We start from the raw sequence: 18,562 nt of genomic DNA on the forward strand, positions 1-18,562 counted from the left end.
ACGTGACTTCTCCATCCGTCTGGTGACTTTTACAATATTTGTTTCACAGCTTTTGTATCCGGGTGAAGATCTGAACAATGTTAATGTTCTGGAGACATATGTGAGGGGTGATGAGGAGAGTAAGGAGGACATTCCTACAGGTGACCGCCCAGGTGAGTAGTAAGTAGAGATGAGGAATTGGTTCATAATGAATTTTTTCAAAAACTTTGGGTTCAACCAAACCTGAATTTTTTAGGGTTCTCCACCCACAAACCAATGCATTGCAAAACTTACTGCACATCTATTATAGGCCGCATACACCAGCTTGTAATAGAAGCAGTACAAAGACAAGCCTGGGATCCTTCAGTAGACTTCTAGCTTTCATGGCAATGGATACTGTTTCAGGGGCCAGCAATCTACCCCAAAACGGTGGCACTAAGGGTTTGGCACAGGGGGACAAACATATCCACGTGGGCCCCCAAGCAGTTCTTTCGATATTATTACTATACAGTGACCGCACAGTGGTAGATATCGGCTCTACAGACCATTTGGGTGAATACAGCGCAGTTACATTTTGTGAGTTACATGTGACGTCTTGTTCACATTTCTCGTCTCTTCCCTCTGGACCGTCATGAACAATTCTTCCAGCAGTGTCTTGTCTCTGTAAGGTTTTCAGCACAGACATCTTTGGCTCCTCACTTTTCCAAACACCTGACCCACATTATGCTCACCTACATAAAGTCCCCATCCTGCTACTACCCCAAATCTAAGGGTCCTTCCCACGATGTGACGCAGAGTTGATTCTGACATGTAAACTCGGTGTTAACACCGCGTTAAATCGTGGGAACGGACCCTTAAATATATAGTACGAAAATCCCCTGTAAATGAATAATGCCCCTGTGTGCTTCCTCAGTTAATAATACCTCCTGTGTTTCCTCTTAGAGGTTGCCCAGGATCAGACATTTTAATGCACGCAGCATGGGAGGCTTATAAAATAATAATGCACTAACACTTACCTGCATGCTCGGCTCTCCCCCACCTGGTTACCACCGGTCACCTTCACTCCCCTGTATATGAAGCGGCTGCAGCATTGATGTCAAACTAATGGGACCTCTACAGCCAATCCCCACTCTCAGCAGTCCAGCAGTATACAGTGTTTGGCTGCCTATGCTCTTGTCGACATCACCACTGCAGTTGTTCTGTATACATACAAGGTGACAGCCAACCCAACACAGGTAAAGAGGGAATAATACGTTATAACCCTCCCCTGCTGCCTGCATTAGAAGTTATGACCTGGGAAGAAGAGTGCCCATCAATTAATAATGTCCATTGTGTTCCCCATAATTAATAATACTCCTGCATATCCCCTATAAAGAGGTTGACCAGGATAAACCATTTTTGGCAAGGAGGCTAGTGAAGGTGAAAAAAAAAACATATTCACCTGTCATCAGAGTCTCCCACCGCCGTCTGGTCCTGCTGCTTCTAGGGTCTTTTTCCAGTGAAAGTCCTCGCTGCAAGTGACGGCGGACACCAAATAGCGGCCTAACTAAAGGAAACGGGATGTTACATGTGACGTGTGCAAGTGACTTTCCAGTTCCTTTTCTCAGTGGTCACATGCGGTGAGGACTTCCACTTGTAGAGGCACTGCAGCGCTGCTGGAGTGGACTATGGTGGGAGACACCGGAGACAGGTGAGTATGTTCATTTGTTTGGTTTTTTTACCTTGCCAAAAACAGTTTATCCTGGACATCCTCTTTAAAAAGGGTTGACCCAGAATTTCAGAAGTCAGGGAGGAAGTCGGGGAAGGTGAAACATAAAAAACAAAAAAACATACTCCCATATCTCCAGTGCCCCAGCCAGCACATGCCATGCCTTTGCCGACAGAAGTCTTACACTACATTTGACTACTGAGTCCAGTCAACGGCCACAGGAAAGGAACGGGTGACATATGTAAGTGACCTGTGAGCTGATTGACCTAAGCAGTCATGTGCAGTGCCAGACTTCCACCTGGCAAAGGCAAAACGCACACGGACAGGACAATGGTGGTGGTCATCGAAGCGCCAGAGACAGGTATCCTCCTCTCTGAAATTCCTGGACCCCCTTTAAATCAATAATGCTTATCTTAAAGTTTAAATAGGTTGGGGACATTGAAAAAAAAAGTATGCTCACCTGTCTCTGTTGCTCCAGTGTCCTCCTGCGTCTCCTGGTTCATCTGCTTCAGCAGCGTCCTTCGGCGTTGTGCTGAAGCAGCTGATCAGCGAAGGGCCTGGATGTCACTAACCTCTTACTGAGGTTGCTAATGAGATGAGACTAATCAGTGGCTTCAGCACAATGCCGGAACAGACGCGGGAGAGCAAACAAACCGGAAGGCGCGGGAGGACACCGAGGCAACGGGGACAGGTGAGTATATATTTTTTTTTTTCACTGCCCCCAACAGATTTAAACATTTTAAAGTTTTGCCTGGACAACCCCTTTAAATGAATATAGCTCAATACCCATAAGTTAATACTACCTTAAATGCTGCTTCTCAATTCCCCTGTATATTAATAATACCCCCTAATGGCCTATTACCTCTGTTAGCCCCGATGACTCCTTATATTAATAATATCACCTTATATTGTTATTGGCCCTAATATTAAGCTACTCCCCCCCCCCCACAACCAAAAAATAGGCAGGCAGGAATCACCGGTGAGGGCCGTCACGAGTCGAGGCCCAGAACGGCCACCACCAGGGCAAAATAACCTTTCGAGTCAGAGAAAAGAAGAGAGAATGCAAAAAGAAGAAGAAAACATTAGATAAGGCACAAAATAGTCCAACTGTATATCAAAGTCCCAGCTAGGGAACCACAGGAAAAAAGATATCTTCCTCAGTACAATGGAGAAAGTAACTTCCCGGAGCGTAATGTTTGGCGGGCCAGTGAGGAGGAAGAGGAGCTCTCCAGTGGCAGGGCAGAGGGAAGAGGATAGTCCAGCCAGTCCGGCAGGGTAATGTCAGGAAGATCCAGGAACTGAGCAGAGGAGGACACTTGGTCTGGAGAATGAAGGGTAAACAAGGCCCCATTGCGACGTATTTGGAGATGAAAAGGGTGGCCCCACCGGTAAGTAGCCCCAGAGTCCAGGACAACTCATAGAACTGGTTTCAAAAGCCTCCTCATGGCCAAGGTGCGGCGGGAGACGTCTGGGAGCAGTTCCACGGGATTGTCCTTGAAAGTCACAGGACCGTGTCTCCAAGCAGCCTGAAGGATATCCTCCTTCTCCCTGGGGGGAGGGAGCAGACACAGCTCCAGGAGGATACAGCAAGGCAGGAGAGGGTCCCAGGAGCCTGTAACAGGGCTTTGCTTTCACCATCTTATGTCACACTATGTAAGCACACTTGGCTCTTCAAAAATTAATGTTACTTGGTGGTTACTATGGGCAAACATAGCCAGCAAAAACAAATCTAGCAGCAGTGTATTTACTAGAGTCCCAGAAAAACACCTGTTTGCAGCAAACAAATATAACATGTCTTTCAAGCACTGTTGCAACAAATAAAACTTAACATTTAATATTAATTATTAAAACTGGATCCTTAAAATACCCTCAATTTCAATTGTCACTACAGAAGTATAATGGTGAACATAGAATGAAAGAAATTGGAACAGTCTTACCAATGTTAATAGGTGGGGTATCCACATTGGGGGTGCATCATAAAGAAGAATAAAAAAATCCCTATTTTTACCCTGTATGGTTTTGTCCTTAACGCTCCCCAAATACTCCCGACCTTATAACGGCCGTACCAAACTGACCCCTAAAATGTCCCTGCACGTTTCCTGGTACAGTGATGCACCATTTATCAGGGGACCTATTATATACTTACTGATGTATATTCAAAGAATACTGTCTGCAGTGGCAAGAAACAGTATAAACAACCCCATGGTGGGGGAAATTAGATGACTACCTAACTCTCCCTGCAGTAACAGAAGTAGCACTGAATATAGGCGCTGACTCACCTTAAATAAAGTGGAGTAACTCCATCCTCTCATATGCAGTGCCATTACAAACCGAGGACCCGATCATCTGGCGCAAAAACGGCGCATCCCGATAATATCACAGAGGCCGCGTCATCTTACTGCATCCCACAGGCCTCAGTGTGACTGGCCGCGTACGCACATGCACGTGATGACGTCACCCGCCTGCGTTCCGGCTCGACGGCACGGTGTGATGACCTCACGCCCATATGCCATCTCACTGGTGAGGATCACGCTCCTTATACCAACATCTCAATGGGAGGGGGCTCATCCAAACCACAATTCCTCCATTCATATCCTCGGTTATTATTATTATTATTATTATATTCTTTTAATATACATCAGTAAGTTTATAATAGGTCCCCTGATAAATAGTGCATCACCGTAACAGGAATCGCGTAAGGGCATTTTAGGGTCATCTGAAGGGTCAGTTTGGTACTGCTCTTGTAAGGGCGGGAGTATTTGGGGTGCGTTAAGGACAAAACTGTACAGGGTAAAAATAGGGATTTTCTATTCTTCCCTATGATGCACCTCCAATGTGGATACCCCGCCTATTGACATTAGTAAGACTGTTCCAATTTCTTTCATTCTATGTTCACCGTTATACTGCTGTAGTGACAATTGGAATTGAGGGTATTTTAACCACTTCTGGACCGCCCATAGACTTTATACGTCCGGGAAGTGGTTGCCTAGTTCTGACAGGACGTACCAGCTATGGACGCTGCCATGATTCAGCCACGCTCTGTCCCGGCGGTCACGTGATCCGCCGGGAGAAGCGTCTTGCAAGAGCTGCTGGGTCCTACAGGACCTAGATCAGCTCAGTAAGCTGTATATACAGCGTGCAGGAGGCTGTATTTCTCCTGCAACTGAGGCTAAATGTACCAGCCCCAGTTATAGGAGAAATCAGCCTCCAGTACAAAAAAAAAAAGTGATCAGATGTCCCCAAAGGTCTCTTATCACCTTATGGGGACACAATCTGAAAAAAAAAAAAAAAAAATATATATATATATATATATATATATATATATATATATATATATAATAAAAAAGTTTAAAAAATAATGTAAATAAAATAATAATAGAAAAAAAAATGCTAATAAAACGCCATTATTAAAGGTTATAGCCCCACAATGCTTATGTGAACAGAGCCTAAGTCAGTTAGTCACTGAATTTCACTCAATGCCTTGTAATTTGTATGGACATTTTTATACAGAAATGCTATAAAATCTTAATATAATGTTAATGATATAATATTCATACATTATAAAATCAGTTTTCTTCTTGGCAGATGACGGTACCAGGAGCTCAGAGGAACATCTCATATCTTCAGATTATAAAGCAGATGACGGTATCACACAAGATACATATGAAGAACATGTTGTTATCTCAGATATTCCCTCACCCCTTCACAGCCAAGATCTATCATCTTTTTTTTCTATACTCATCCTATCTTCTAATCCATCACAAACTGTTACACAAGAAAAGATTCAAACAGAGGAGAAGCCATATTCATGTTCAGTATGTGGGAAATGTTTTACATATAACTCAGCTCTTGTGATCCATAAGAGAATTCACACAGGAGAGAAGCCATATTCATGTTCAGAATGTGGGAAATGTTTTACATCTAAATCAGGTCTTGTTAAACATCAGAAAAGTCACACAGGGGAGAAGCCATATTCATGTTCAGAATGTGGGAAATGTTTTACATGTAAATCACATCTTGTTACACATCACAGATTTCACACAGGGGAGAAGCCATATTCATGTTTAGAATGTGGGAAATGTTTTACAATTAAATCAGATCTTGTTAAACATCACAGATCTCACACAGGGGAGAAGCCATATTCATGTTCAGAATGTGGGAAATGTTTTACAATTAAATCAGAGCTTGTTGAACATCACAGATCTCACACAGGGGAGAAGCCATATTTATGTTCAGAATGTGGGAAATGTTTTACAAGAAAATCAGATCTTGTTAAACATCACAGATCTCATACAGGGGAGAAGCCATATTCATGTTCAGAGTGTGGGAAATGTTGTACAAGAAAATCAGATCTTGTTAAACATTACAGATCTCACACAGGGGAGAAGCCATATCCATGTTTAGATTGTGGGAAATGTTTTACAATTAAATCAGATCTTGTTAAACATCACAGATCTCACACAGAGGAGAAGCCATCATGTTCAGAATGTGGGAAATGTTTTACGTCTAAATCATATCTTGTTACACATCAGAGAATTCACACAGGGGAGAAGCCATATTCATGTTCAGAATGTGGGAAATATTTTGGGCGGAAATCACATCTTGTTGCACATCAGAGAATTCACACAAGGGGTAAACCATTGTCATGTTCAGAAATTTGAACGTGGAAAACATTCAACAAAAATTTCTTGTTATACATCAGAGAAGTCTTTTATGTTCAGAATGTGGGAAGTGTTTAATTTATATCTTTTTTTGGAGTGTGGGAGGAAACTTACGCAAAAACGGGGAGAACATAGAAACTCTTTGCAGGGGCACATTCAACATTTTATTAAACTTTTGTTTTTACATGATTTACATTTTTCTTTAGTTTCACTAGGGGACAAACCTGAGATGCCTTGATCACTTGTATAATACAGTGTAATACTTCTGTAACACTGATATTCAGTCTTTTAGGCATAATAGGAGTATGTACATGGCAGTCCAGAAGGCTACAGCCAGGCTTCAGGCTGGCATGGCTACTGCAGTAGCCCGCGGTTGGCCTATGGGCTGGTAGAGGGAACTCTTTTAACCCCTTCCTGACAGTAGACACCCAGCACTAATGCCCCCGGTTGTTGCCAACACCGATCGCGGGCATTAACCACTCCGGCACCTCGGTCAAAGATGACCAAGGCACCATTTTCCTGGTGACGCATGGGCGCCACCATTTTCCCTGTGATCGCCAGCACCCGGAGCAAGGTCCGGAGTCGGCGTCACATTGCCATGACAGCAAGGAGCCTTGTGAAGGCTCCCTGGGATGTCATACAATGGATTAGCATTCTTCTGCATTGCATTAGTGATCAGATCCCCTGGAGTTCAAGACCGCAAGGGGGTATATGAAATGCAAAAAAAAGTTTTTTAAAAAGTAAAAAAAAATAATAATATATAGGTGAAAGTTTGTGGGTTTGTGTGTTTGGATGTTTGTTCCTCAATCACAGCCAAACGGCTGAATGGATTTTGGGGAAATTTCACACACACCTACATATTTTCCAGGAAAAGGTAGTAGGCTACTTTAATTGAGGTCACTCACCCCAAATCGCCACTGTGACCCTCCAAAGATTCCTCCGGCACGGGCTGTAGAAGCTGGCATTCGGCCAGCGTTGGTCTGTCCATGCACCTCCTATTGGTGTATGGCAGGCTGTGGGCGGGCTCTGGAGCCAGGGCTGTGGCACCATAGGTTGGGGGCTGAATGTGGGCATGCCGATTAAGCAGGGGAAGACGGAGTAACATGGCGGCAGCACACATGCTCCCGGCGCCGCAGCTACACCAGGCCCCCTACACAGCTCGCGTACGGAGGAGGCTGCTGTACCCGACACACCACAGGTCAGTGCAGCGGGTACAGTGGGTTGGGGAGGGGAGGGGGTGTCCCGGAGGGGGGGGTCACCTCTTGCCCCAGCTTCATGCCCCAGCTTCGATGGACTCACCTTGCCGCGTTCCCCCGATGCTCTCTCCCCTTGCTTGCTGCACGTAGGTGTCGGGCGGCTGGCTGCGTATGGCAGGTACACTGCAGTCTACCTGCCTAGGCTGCAATACAAGCGCACGCCTGACAGGCCAGGGAGGCAGCGCGAGGCTCCGGCTGTCATAGCAACATGGCGCTGGCCCTCGCTCTGCCTCCTATACGCCACACGCGGCCAGCCGCCCGACACCGTTGTGAAGCGAGCGAGCGGAGAGAGCGGCGTGGGAGTGTGGCAGGGTGAGTCCAACTACACTGGGGATGAGGTGCTGGTGGGGGGGAATGAAGCTGGGAGCAGAGATGGGGGACCATGAATCTGGGGGCAGAGATGGGGGGCCATGAATCTGGGGGCAGAGATGGGGGGCCATGAATCTGGGGGCAGAGATGGGGGGCCATGAATCTGGGGGCAGAGATGGGGGGGCCATGAATCTGGGGGCAGAGATGGAGGGGACATGAATATGGAGGAAGAGATGGAGAACATGAATCTGGGGGCAGATGAATGGGGGAACAAAACCTGGTGGAAGATGAAGGGGGGACAAGCACCTAGAGGCAGAGATGTGGGGGGGGGGACAACAAACTGGGGGCAGAGATACAGGGAGACAAGAAACTGGGGCCAGAAATGGTGGGAAAAAAAATTGCGGGCAGGGATGGGGGTACAAGAAACTGGGGGCAGAGCTAGGGGGACAAGAAACTGGGGGCAGATGCAGGGAGGGAAAAGAAACTGGGGGCAGAAATAGGGGCACAAGAAACTGGGGGCAGAGCTAGGGGGACAAGAAACTGGGGGCAGATGCAGGGAGGGAAAAGAAACTGGGGGCAGAGATAGGGGCACAAGAAACTGGGGGCAGAGCTAGGGGGACAAGAAACTGGGGGCAGAGATAGGGGCACAAGAAACTGGGGGCAGAGCTAGGGGGACAAGAAACTGGGGGCAGAGATGGGGGTAATGCGGGTAACTGCTAATATATATATATATATATATATATATATATATATGTATACATATATATACACTCACCGGCCACTTTATTAGGTACACCATGCTAGTAACGGGTTGGACCCCCTTTTGCCTTCAGAACTGCCTCAATTCTTCGTGGCATAGATACAACAAGGTGCTGGAAGCATTCCTCAGAGATTTTGGTCCATATTGAAATGATGGCATCACACAGTTGCCGCAGATTTGTCGGCTGCACATCCATGATGCGAATCTCCCGTTCCACCACATCCCAAAGATGCTCTATTGGATTGAGATCTGGTGACTGTGGAGGCCATTGGAGTACAGTGAACTCATTGTCATGTTCAAGAAACCAGTCTGAGATGATTCCAGCTTTATGACATGGCGCATTATCCTGCTGAAAGTAGCCATCAGATGGACATGGTCAGCAACAATACTCAGGTAGGCTTTGGCGTTGCAACGATGCTCAATTGGTACCAAGGGGCCCAAAGAGTGCCAAGAAAATATTCCCCACACCATGACACCACCACCACCAGCCTGAACCGTTGATACAAGGCAGGATGGATCCATGCTTTCATGTTGTTGACGCCAAATTCTGACCCTACCATCCGAATGTCGCAGCAGAAATTGAGACTCATCAGACCAGGCAACGTTTTTCCAATCTTCAATTGTCCAATTTCGATGAGCTTGTGCAAATTGTAGCCTCAGTTTCCTGTTCTTAGCTGAAAGGAGTGGCACCCGGTGTGGTCTTCTGCTGCTGTAGCCCATCTGCCTCAAAGTTCGACGTACTGTGCGTTCAGAGATGCTCTTCTGGCTACCTTGGTTGTAACGGGTGGCTATTTGAGTCACTGTTGCCTTTCTATCAGCTCAAACCAGTCTGGCCATTCTCCTCTGACCTCTGGCATCAACAACGCATTTCCGCCCACAGAACTGCCGCTCACTGGATGTTTTTTCTTTTTCGGACCATTCTCTGTAAACCCTAGAGATGGTTGTGCGTGAAAATCCCAGTAGATCAGCAGTTTCTCAAAATACTCAGACCAGCCCTTCTGGCACCAACAACCATGCCACGTTCAAAGGCACTCAAATCACCTTTCTTCCCCATACTGATGCTCGGTTTGAACTGCAGGAGATTGTCTTGACCATGTCTACATGCCTAAATGCACTGAGTTGCCGCCATGTGATTGGCTGATTAAAAATTAAGTGTTAATGAGCAGTTGGACAGGTGTACCTAATAAAGTGGCCGGTGAGTGTGTATATATATATATATATATATATATATATATATATATATTTTGGTAAAGTGTAAGGTGGTGGATGGAGTGTATATCTCTCCTCATCTTCTAGCAGAGCATAGTCTGCTGGAGCTCTTGTTCCTTATTATGGGCTGGCTTTTCTGGACTGGTGGGCAGGTTGGTAGTGGGAGCCTTCCAGTCCACACCCTTACTCCACCACGGGTTTTGCCCTGAGTCCAGGGCATTCACAGGTGAGCTTCCTTAGGGCTATTTACGGGGGAAGGAAGCTCAGTTATGCCTGATACACACAAGGAGTGTGTGAGGAAAACACTCCTGAGGAAAACAGGTACCTTGTGGACTTTGACCGGCTAATATGGTGACTCAACCTGCTGTAGGTCAGAGAGGTAACCTGCTGTATAGGTAGAGCCGGACAAGGCTTAGGGTTTTTTGTTGTTTTGTTTCTTTGCGGGTACAGTGTTTTATGCTGAAAACCCAAATAAAACACTGGACTTGTTTATCGTACTACTTGTCTGCATGGTGTCATTGCCGTTCCCAACCGTGTGAGCTGAACCCCTTACAATATATATATATATGTTTAAATATGTTAAAAGTTCAAATCACCCTCCTTCCCTAGAACGCATATAAAAGTACTTAAATACTGTGAAACACATAGACATTAGTTATCCCTGTGTCTGTAAACTCACGCTCTAGAAATCTATAAAAATATTTGTCCCGTACGATAAACGCTATAGCGGGAGAAAAAGCCAAAAGTGCCAAATCGGGTGTCAGAATATCGCAACTGTTAAAATAAAAAATTTTTTTAACACAGTTTTGGATTTTTGTTAAGGGGTTGAAATGTAAATAAAACCATATAAATTTGGTATCCCTGGAATCGTACTGAAATATGGAATACAGGTGACATGTCATTTTTGCTGCACAGTGAACGCCGTAAAAACGAAGCCCGTAAGAATGTCGCACAAATGCACCTTTTCTTCAGATCCACCTCATTCTGACTTTTTTTTCCAGCTTCCCAGTACATTATATAGAATACTTAATGGCGGCATCATGAAGAACAATTTGTTCCGCAAACATTAAGACCTCATATGGCTCTGAGAGTGGAGAAATAAAAAAGTTATGGGGTCTGGAAGGAGGGGAGTCAAAAACGAAAATGAAATATGCCGTCGGGGGAAGGGGTTAAGAAATCAGATTTATTCATTCACTATAGTTGCGACAGGGATAATAATAATACATTTTATTTATGGTATATAGCGCCAACATATTCCGCAGCGCTGTACAATTTGTGGGGTTCAAGTACAGACATAAAGATACATTACAAAGAAGTAGTCACTTCACACAATGGGACTGAGGGCCCTGCTCGCAAGACCTTACAATCTATGAGGTAGAGGGGGTGACACATGAGGTAGCAGGGGTGGCATCGGAGGTAGAATTGCTTATACAATGGTCAGACAATTCTGTAATAGAGGTGACTGTCATTACACAAACATAAAACTATGAGCTGTCACCAGTCGTGTCCTTTAATGTGTAGATGGTGCCTGGATATATAAAGTTAGTCTAAAATGGCATCATATCATGTGGGGTAATGTGGGAGCTGAAACAGAGGAGGGTTCATTTTAGGGATTCTAATGATGGTACTGAAGAGTTTACATTAGGAATTGTGATAGGCCTGTCTGAAAAGATGTGTCTTTAGTTTGCGCTTGAAGCTGTAGAAATTGGGAGTTAATCTGATTGTCCGGGGTAGAGCATTCCAGAGAAGTGGTGCAACTCGGGAGAAGTCTTGTATACGAGCGTGGGAGGTTCTGATAATAGAGGATGTAAGTGTTAGGTCATTGAATGAACGAAGAGCACGGGTTGGTAGACGGAGATGAGGGAGGAAATGTAGGGAAGTGCAGCATTATGGAGAGCCTTGTGGATGAAGGTGATTGTATTGTATTCTGTAATGGATAGGCAGCCAATGTAAGTGACTGGCACAGCCCGGAGGGATTGCGGTAGCGTCTAGACCAGTGATGGTGAACCTTTTTGAGACCGAGTGACCAAACTGCAACCCAAAACCCACTAAATTAGTGCAAGGTGTCAACACGGCAATTTAACCTTACTACTCTGCGGATCCACAATTGCAGACAGTTACGTATCCACAAATTACAGTCGTGTGAATGGGGCTTTACAGAGTTTGTACTGAAAGGTAAAAGTCTTTGCATTTGGTACTTTTGAACAATTAATGTTCACTATTTACATTGCACAGGATCTGTTTTATAGTGACTGTGCAATGTAATTACATCCTGTACTAATATTATGTCTGCTATAAAACAAATACTGTGTGATATAAATAGTGAGGGGAACCCACACAATACAATCTGCCCCACAGTCTTCCCCACACAGTACAATCTGCCCCACAGTCTTCCCCACACTGTACAATCTGCCCCACAGTGGCTCACACAGTATTATATGCTCCACAGTAGCCCCTCCCCACACAGTATTAAATGCTCCACAGTAGCCACCTCTCCCCACACACACAGCAGACCCACACAATTATACTTAGCTCAAGTCCCATGAAGAGCCGCTAAACATGCTCCTCCTTTTGACTTACGTCATCACGCCTGCATCGGGGCAGAGGTCACACTCAGCACATACAACTGAAAGAAGGGATCTGTCCCAGATTCTCTGTTAGTGAGCGATCCGGGCAATGGCGAGAGTGTCAAGTGAGATGGCTATTTGTGCCCTCTCTGGCACGTGTGTCATAGGTTCGCCATCACGGGTCTAGCCCTTTTCTTTCCAAGGACGTAGCTCTACATCCTCCCAGCGTGTCACTTGCCTAGCCGAGGACGTAGCTGCTACGTCCTTACTTCTAATACCCATATCTCTGGACTCTTTTGGACTATGAAGATAATTTTAGATTCATTTTAAAGGTGAGAATCTCATCTGTAAAATGATATCAAGTTCTTCATGTTAATCTTTACTGTGCCAAAGGGATTCACTGTTGAAAACGCTATTGGAGATTGAGATCTCATTGAGATCTCAATTCCCGACAGCGTTTTTAACAGCAATTCGCTAAAAATCTGTAAGGGCTATTATTAAGATCTTGGTATTATTTTAAAAATGAGATTCTCATCTTTAAAATGAATCTAAAATTATTTTCATAGCCCAAACGAGTCATGAGATACAGGACTTCAAATCCCCCCCCCTCCTGTCCCAGGAAACATCAGTGAAACAGGAAGGGGGAGGAGGAGCAGCCTGCAGCATGCACAGAGACAGAGAAGCATTTTCTCTGTCCCTGTGCACAACCTGTATGTGACCGGGGGGGGGCTGATTCAGTCCCTATTTCCCCCCTTCTGTCAATCAAAGAGCATACTGTACTTTTGCTCTTTGATTGTCACATACAGGTATAATATAATTCCCCCCTGAGCTTTACTAGTGGGGTATTCTTATGTTATACCCCCTTAACATAACCAGGAAGTTTATTGGTGCTGTGACCCACACATTTACCATTGTCCAGGTCGCAACGCCAAAAAAAAGTCGCACCAAACACTTACACTACAAAATCATGAATAAAGTCATGAATAAAGTTTACATTTCACCCAATCCCTGTCCTGTCCATACCTGAACTTTCTAGAGTAAAATGCGTCTCTAGTGATATCTGTTACACGCTAAAATAATAGTGATAACGATTATCACTAGAGATGAACGTATAGATTGCTAAAATTTTTATAGGGGATGGAAAATAATATTTTTATGTAAAGTCCTATTTAACCACTTCAATACCGGGCCAATTTGTGGTCTAGGACCAAACACATTTTAGGTTTATTTTGTATGTGCGATTTTGGGGGCTGTAACATTTTTCCCGTATGTCTCAGTCAACTAATTTTTGCGTTTTTTTTCGGGGCTTTATTTTTATGTTGCTTTTATTTTCAAATGTGTTTTAATTTTTTTATATCCGGGAAAATATAAACATAATAGGAGGGAAATTGTGTCTGGTTTTCAATTTTTTTTTTTTTTTTTATTTAACCCCTTCCCGACATGCGCTGTAATAGTATGGCGCATGTCGGGTCTGTAACTATGGCGACCGCCCGGGAGCCGGGCGGCCGCCATAGCCGCCGGGTGTCCCCGGACCGATCGGAGGCATTAACCCCTCCGGCGCCGCGGTCAAAGGCGCATGGGCTCCGCCATTTTGGCCGGGATCGCCGGCTCCTGGAGCATGCTCCAGGGCTGACGTCCCGTTGCCATGACAGCCGGGAGCCTTGTACAGGCTCCCAGGCTTGTCTGCAAAGCCTCTCTTTTGCAGGCTGGTCTATGCAGCCTGCAAAAGAAAGGATGCTTTTTTGCAATGCATTGCAATGCATTAGCATTGTAATGCATTGCATTAGTGATCAGACCCCCTGGGGTTCAACACCCCTAGGGGGTCTAATAAATGCAAAAAAATAAATAAAAAAAGTAAAAAAAAATATAAAAAAAATATAAAAAGAATTAAAAGTTCAAATCACCCCCCTTTCCCTAGAACACATATAAAAGTAGTTAAAAACTGTGAAACATATACATGTTAGGTATCCCCGCGTCTGAAATCGCCCGCTCTACAAATCTATAAAAATATTTTTCCTGTTCGGTAAACACCGTAGCGGGAAAAATAGTCGAAAGTGCCAAACCGCCGTTTTTTCACTGTTTTGATTCTGATAAAAATTTGAATAAAAAGTGATCAAAGCAATAACATTTCCCGAAAATGGTAGAACTAAAAAGTACACCCGGCCCCGCAAAAAAGACGCCCTATGCATCCCCGTACACTTACGTATAAAAAAGTTACGTCCGTCGGAATATGGCAACTTTTAGAAAAAAAATTTTTTAACACAGTTTTGGAATTTTTTTTATGGGTCAAAATGTAAATAAAACCATATAAATTTGGTATCCCTGGAACCATACCGAAACACAGAATATAGGGGACATGTCATTTTGGCTGCACAGTGAACGCCGTAAAACTAAAGCTCGTAAGAAAGTCGCAGAAATGCATTTTTTCTTCAAATCCACCCCATTCTGAATTTTTTTCCTGCTTCGCAGTACATTATATAGAATAATTAATGGTAGCATCATGAAGAAAAATTTGTCCCGCAAAAATTAAGACCTCATATGGCTCTGGGAGCGGAGAAATAAAAAAGTTATGGGGTTTAGAAGGAGGGGAGTCAAAAACGAAAAACGAAAATCAAAAAATGCCATCGGCGGGAAGGGGTTAATAACACAAAGTGTCACTGAAAAACTTTATAATATAGTTTTTCTTCTCCGGTTACGGTAATTTTTATTTTGTATGGTGTTGTTTTGGGTGGGGCTGTAACCTTTAATAACGGCGTTTTATTAGCGTATTATTCATTTTTTTTAATTATTATTTTATTTACATTTTTTTTTAACTTTTTTATTGTATATTTATTTATTTATTTTTTCAGATTGTGTCCCCATAAGGTAATAAGAGTCCTTTGGGGACATCTGATCACTTTTTTTTTTGTACTGGAGGCTGATTTCTCCTATAATTGGGGCTGCTACATTTTTTTTTTTAATTGTAATTTTTATTGAAAGGATTTTTGTAAAATACAATACAACACAAGAGTTGAAAACCTAAAAAACATAAACATGAAGCAATGCATATACCGTCAAATAGACTGGAAATGTATACACATCACAAAAAACTGAGAGTAGAAATGAGGGGGTGGGGGAGGAAGGAAAGGGGAAGGAGTCAGCAGAGATCATTCAAAATACAGTATGCGTCCCAAGATGACCATATAGCCTGGAACGCTTCAACAGTATGGTTAAGTGTGGCTGTCAAGTTCTCCATGCTACGGACATCCTTAACTCGGGCTACAAGATCAGAGCCAGAGGGAGGAGAGGCACTCTTCCATCGGAGAGCGATGAGAGTTTTGGCTGCGGTACAGAGATAAAGAAACAAATTAGAGGTGTGCTTACCCAGATGAGCAGGGGGGAGATTGAGGAGATAGATGAGGGGGTCTAAAGGGACACCTTGAATAAATAGAGACTTGACCTCCAGCCAGAACAGACGGATCCCTGGACAGTCCCAAAAAATACGATACAGGGTACCCACTCCTGCCCGGCAACGCCAATACTGGGAAGAAATGTTAGGATTAAGGGAGTGGAGCAAGGCTGGGGTATGGTACCAGTGCATAAGTAGCTTGTACCGAGTCTTCCTGAACGTAACACAGGTGGAGGATTTAGCTGCACGGGACCAGATCATTTGCCATTGGTTTGGGGAGATCTGCCTGTTCAAGGCCCCAGACCACCATTTCCATATATTTATGCGATATGGGGTCCTGCCGTCCAGAGGAGGAGAGGATACCATAAATGCCAGAGATAAGGCCTGCAGTAGAGGTGCCCGCAGTTTTTCAAAGACAGTCGGTGGGGACACCATCAGAGAGCCGTACTGGGTAAAAGCAAAATGGACAATCTGCTGGTAATGCAACCATTCAGTGGCAGGTAGATGTAGATGTAGTTCTGACACAAAATACTCAAAGGGCCTAAGCACCAACGTCAGCGGGTCTATTAAGTCAGCAACACGGAAAAGGCCAAGCCTACTCCATGGTCGCACCAAAGCTGACGTATGTCCCTCCGGTAAGAGGGGGTTGTACAAAAAGGAAATCATAGACGAACACTGGGAGGCCAGGGGAAAGATTTTAGAGCAGGTAATCCAAATGGCCCTTGTGAAGCGTATAGGACCCAAAAGAGGAGTGGACGGAAGGAGAGAGGAACGGGACCACAGAAACGCATTGGGATGCATCGGAGCCATCCAGAGTTTCTCTATCTCAACTCATTTGGTATAGGCCTGCCGGGCTGACCAAAATGGTAGGCAGCGCAAGTGAGTAGCCCAATAATAATGCAATACGTGCGGTACCGCCAATCCCCCCTCCTCCCTACCAGGTATGGTATGTATGAACTCCTCATATATTGCAGTTTTTTAGAAAGTACATTTTGTTTGCAGAAAGGGATTGCTTGAGTCACACTTTAGTGGAAAGATTGAATTTTTGCACAATTTTTGCTAGGAATCTCTGTTTGCCACAACGTTGCATGAAGGTGGTTGTATATATGAAACATTAAGTTGTGTTTTTATATATGGTATATATGGTAAAAGTTAGATTTTTTAGGTGCAGTATAGATTTTTATCATATTAGTGAATAATAGAGATGAGCGAACAGTGTTCTATCGAACACATGTTCGATCGGATATCACACTGTTCGCCATGTTCGAATCGAACACCGCGTGGTAAAGTGCGCCATTACTCGATTCCCCTCCCACCTTCCCTGGAGCCTTTTTTGCTCCAATAACAGCGCAGGGTAGGTGGGACAGGAACTACGACACCGGTGACGTTGAAAAAAGTAGGCAAAACCCATTGGCTGCCGAAAACACGTGTCCACTGATTTAAAAGAACAGCGACGCCCAGGTTTGCGTCATTCTGAGCTTGCAATTCACCGGGGACGGAAGTTTCCGTCCAGTTAGCTAGGGCTAAGATTCTGGTAGGCAGGGGTAGAATAGGATAGGAAGGAGAAGATAACCAACAGCTCTTGTAAGAGCTAAATTCCAGGGAGAAGCTTGTCAGTGTAACGTGGCACTGACGGGCTCAATCGCCGCAACCCAGCTTTCCCAGGATCCTGAATGGAATACACTGACAGTGTATTCCCGTATACCCTATATATACCCCCGATCCACGTTCCAATGGTGAGCCCCCCCACCTTCACCCCAGAAATACACTGGAAGTCCCCTAGCAATAGAATTGGGGGTATATACACCCACTATGTTTGCTACTGCCATATAGTGCCATTGTCTGACTGGAAATTCAAAGAATATATTGGGGTTATGTGCACCCACAATTTTTGCTACTGGTATATAGTGCCATTTTCTGACTGGGAATTCAAAGACTATATTGGGGTTACGTGCACCCACAATTTTTGCTACTGCCATATAGTGCCAGTTTCTGAGTGGAAATTCCCCAAATAATTTGGGGATACATTCACCCTACATCTCAGGCTCTTTCCATATTCACCCAGGTTGTCAGTGCTGCACCAGCTCGTTCCCAGACAGGCCCCAGGTGTAGCAGGGAAAAAAAAATGCCATCTCAGCCAGGATGGCATCCCTGACCTCGGAGGCACTGTGCTGTCTGTCCCCCAAGCTGATGAGCTTCAGCACGGCCTGCTGATGTCTCCCCACGCCAGTGTTCTGGGGTGGAGGTTGCAGCGTCGTAGGGTTTCAGTCTACCCCTGCCATGAATTTTGGCCTGGGAGAGGAGATAGGGTACCTCAGTTTGCACCCCGGGACCAGACTCCACCACATTCACCCTGCCTGTCCTTAAAGATAAGCAGCATCCCTGACCACAGGCGCTTGTCCAAGTGTCGGTGGTCAAGTGGACCTTGCAGCAAAGCGCGGAACTAATGGCTCACCTGATGTTGAGTGACACGTGCTGGTGCAAGGCGGGGACGCCACACCGGGAGAAGTTGTGACGGCTAGGGACGGCATAGCGAGGTGCCACAGTTACCATCAGGTCCGGGAAGGCCGGAGTTTCAACAAGCCGGAACGCCAACATCTCCTGGGCTAGCAGTTTAGCGATGTTGGCGTTCAAGGCTTGCGTGGGTGGGTGGTTAGCGGTGTATTTCTGCCGGCGCTCCAATGTCTGAGAGATGGTGGGTTGTTGTAAAGAAGCACCTGATGGT

The 18,562-nt window shown here is 44.9% G+C and overlaps 1 pseudogene; it reads left to right on the top strand.

The window, feature by feature from the left end:
• Positions 1-18,562, top strand: part of LOC142209930 (uncharacterized) — a 520,021-nt pseudogene that overhangs the window by 260,671 nt on the left and 240,788 nt on the right.

This window comes from Leptodactylus fuscus, chromosome 6, assembly GCF_031893055.1.
Source record: "Leptodactylus fuscus isolate aLepFus1 chromosome 6, aLepFus1.hap2, whole genome shotgun sequence".
Lineage (NCBI taxonomy): Eukaryota > Metazoa > Chordata > Amphibia > Anura > Leptodactylidae > Leptodactylus > Leptodactylus fuscus.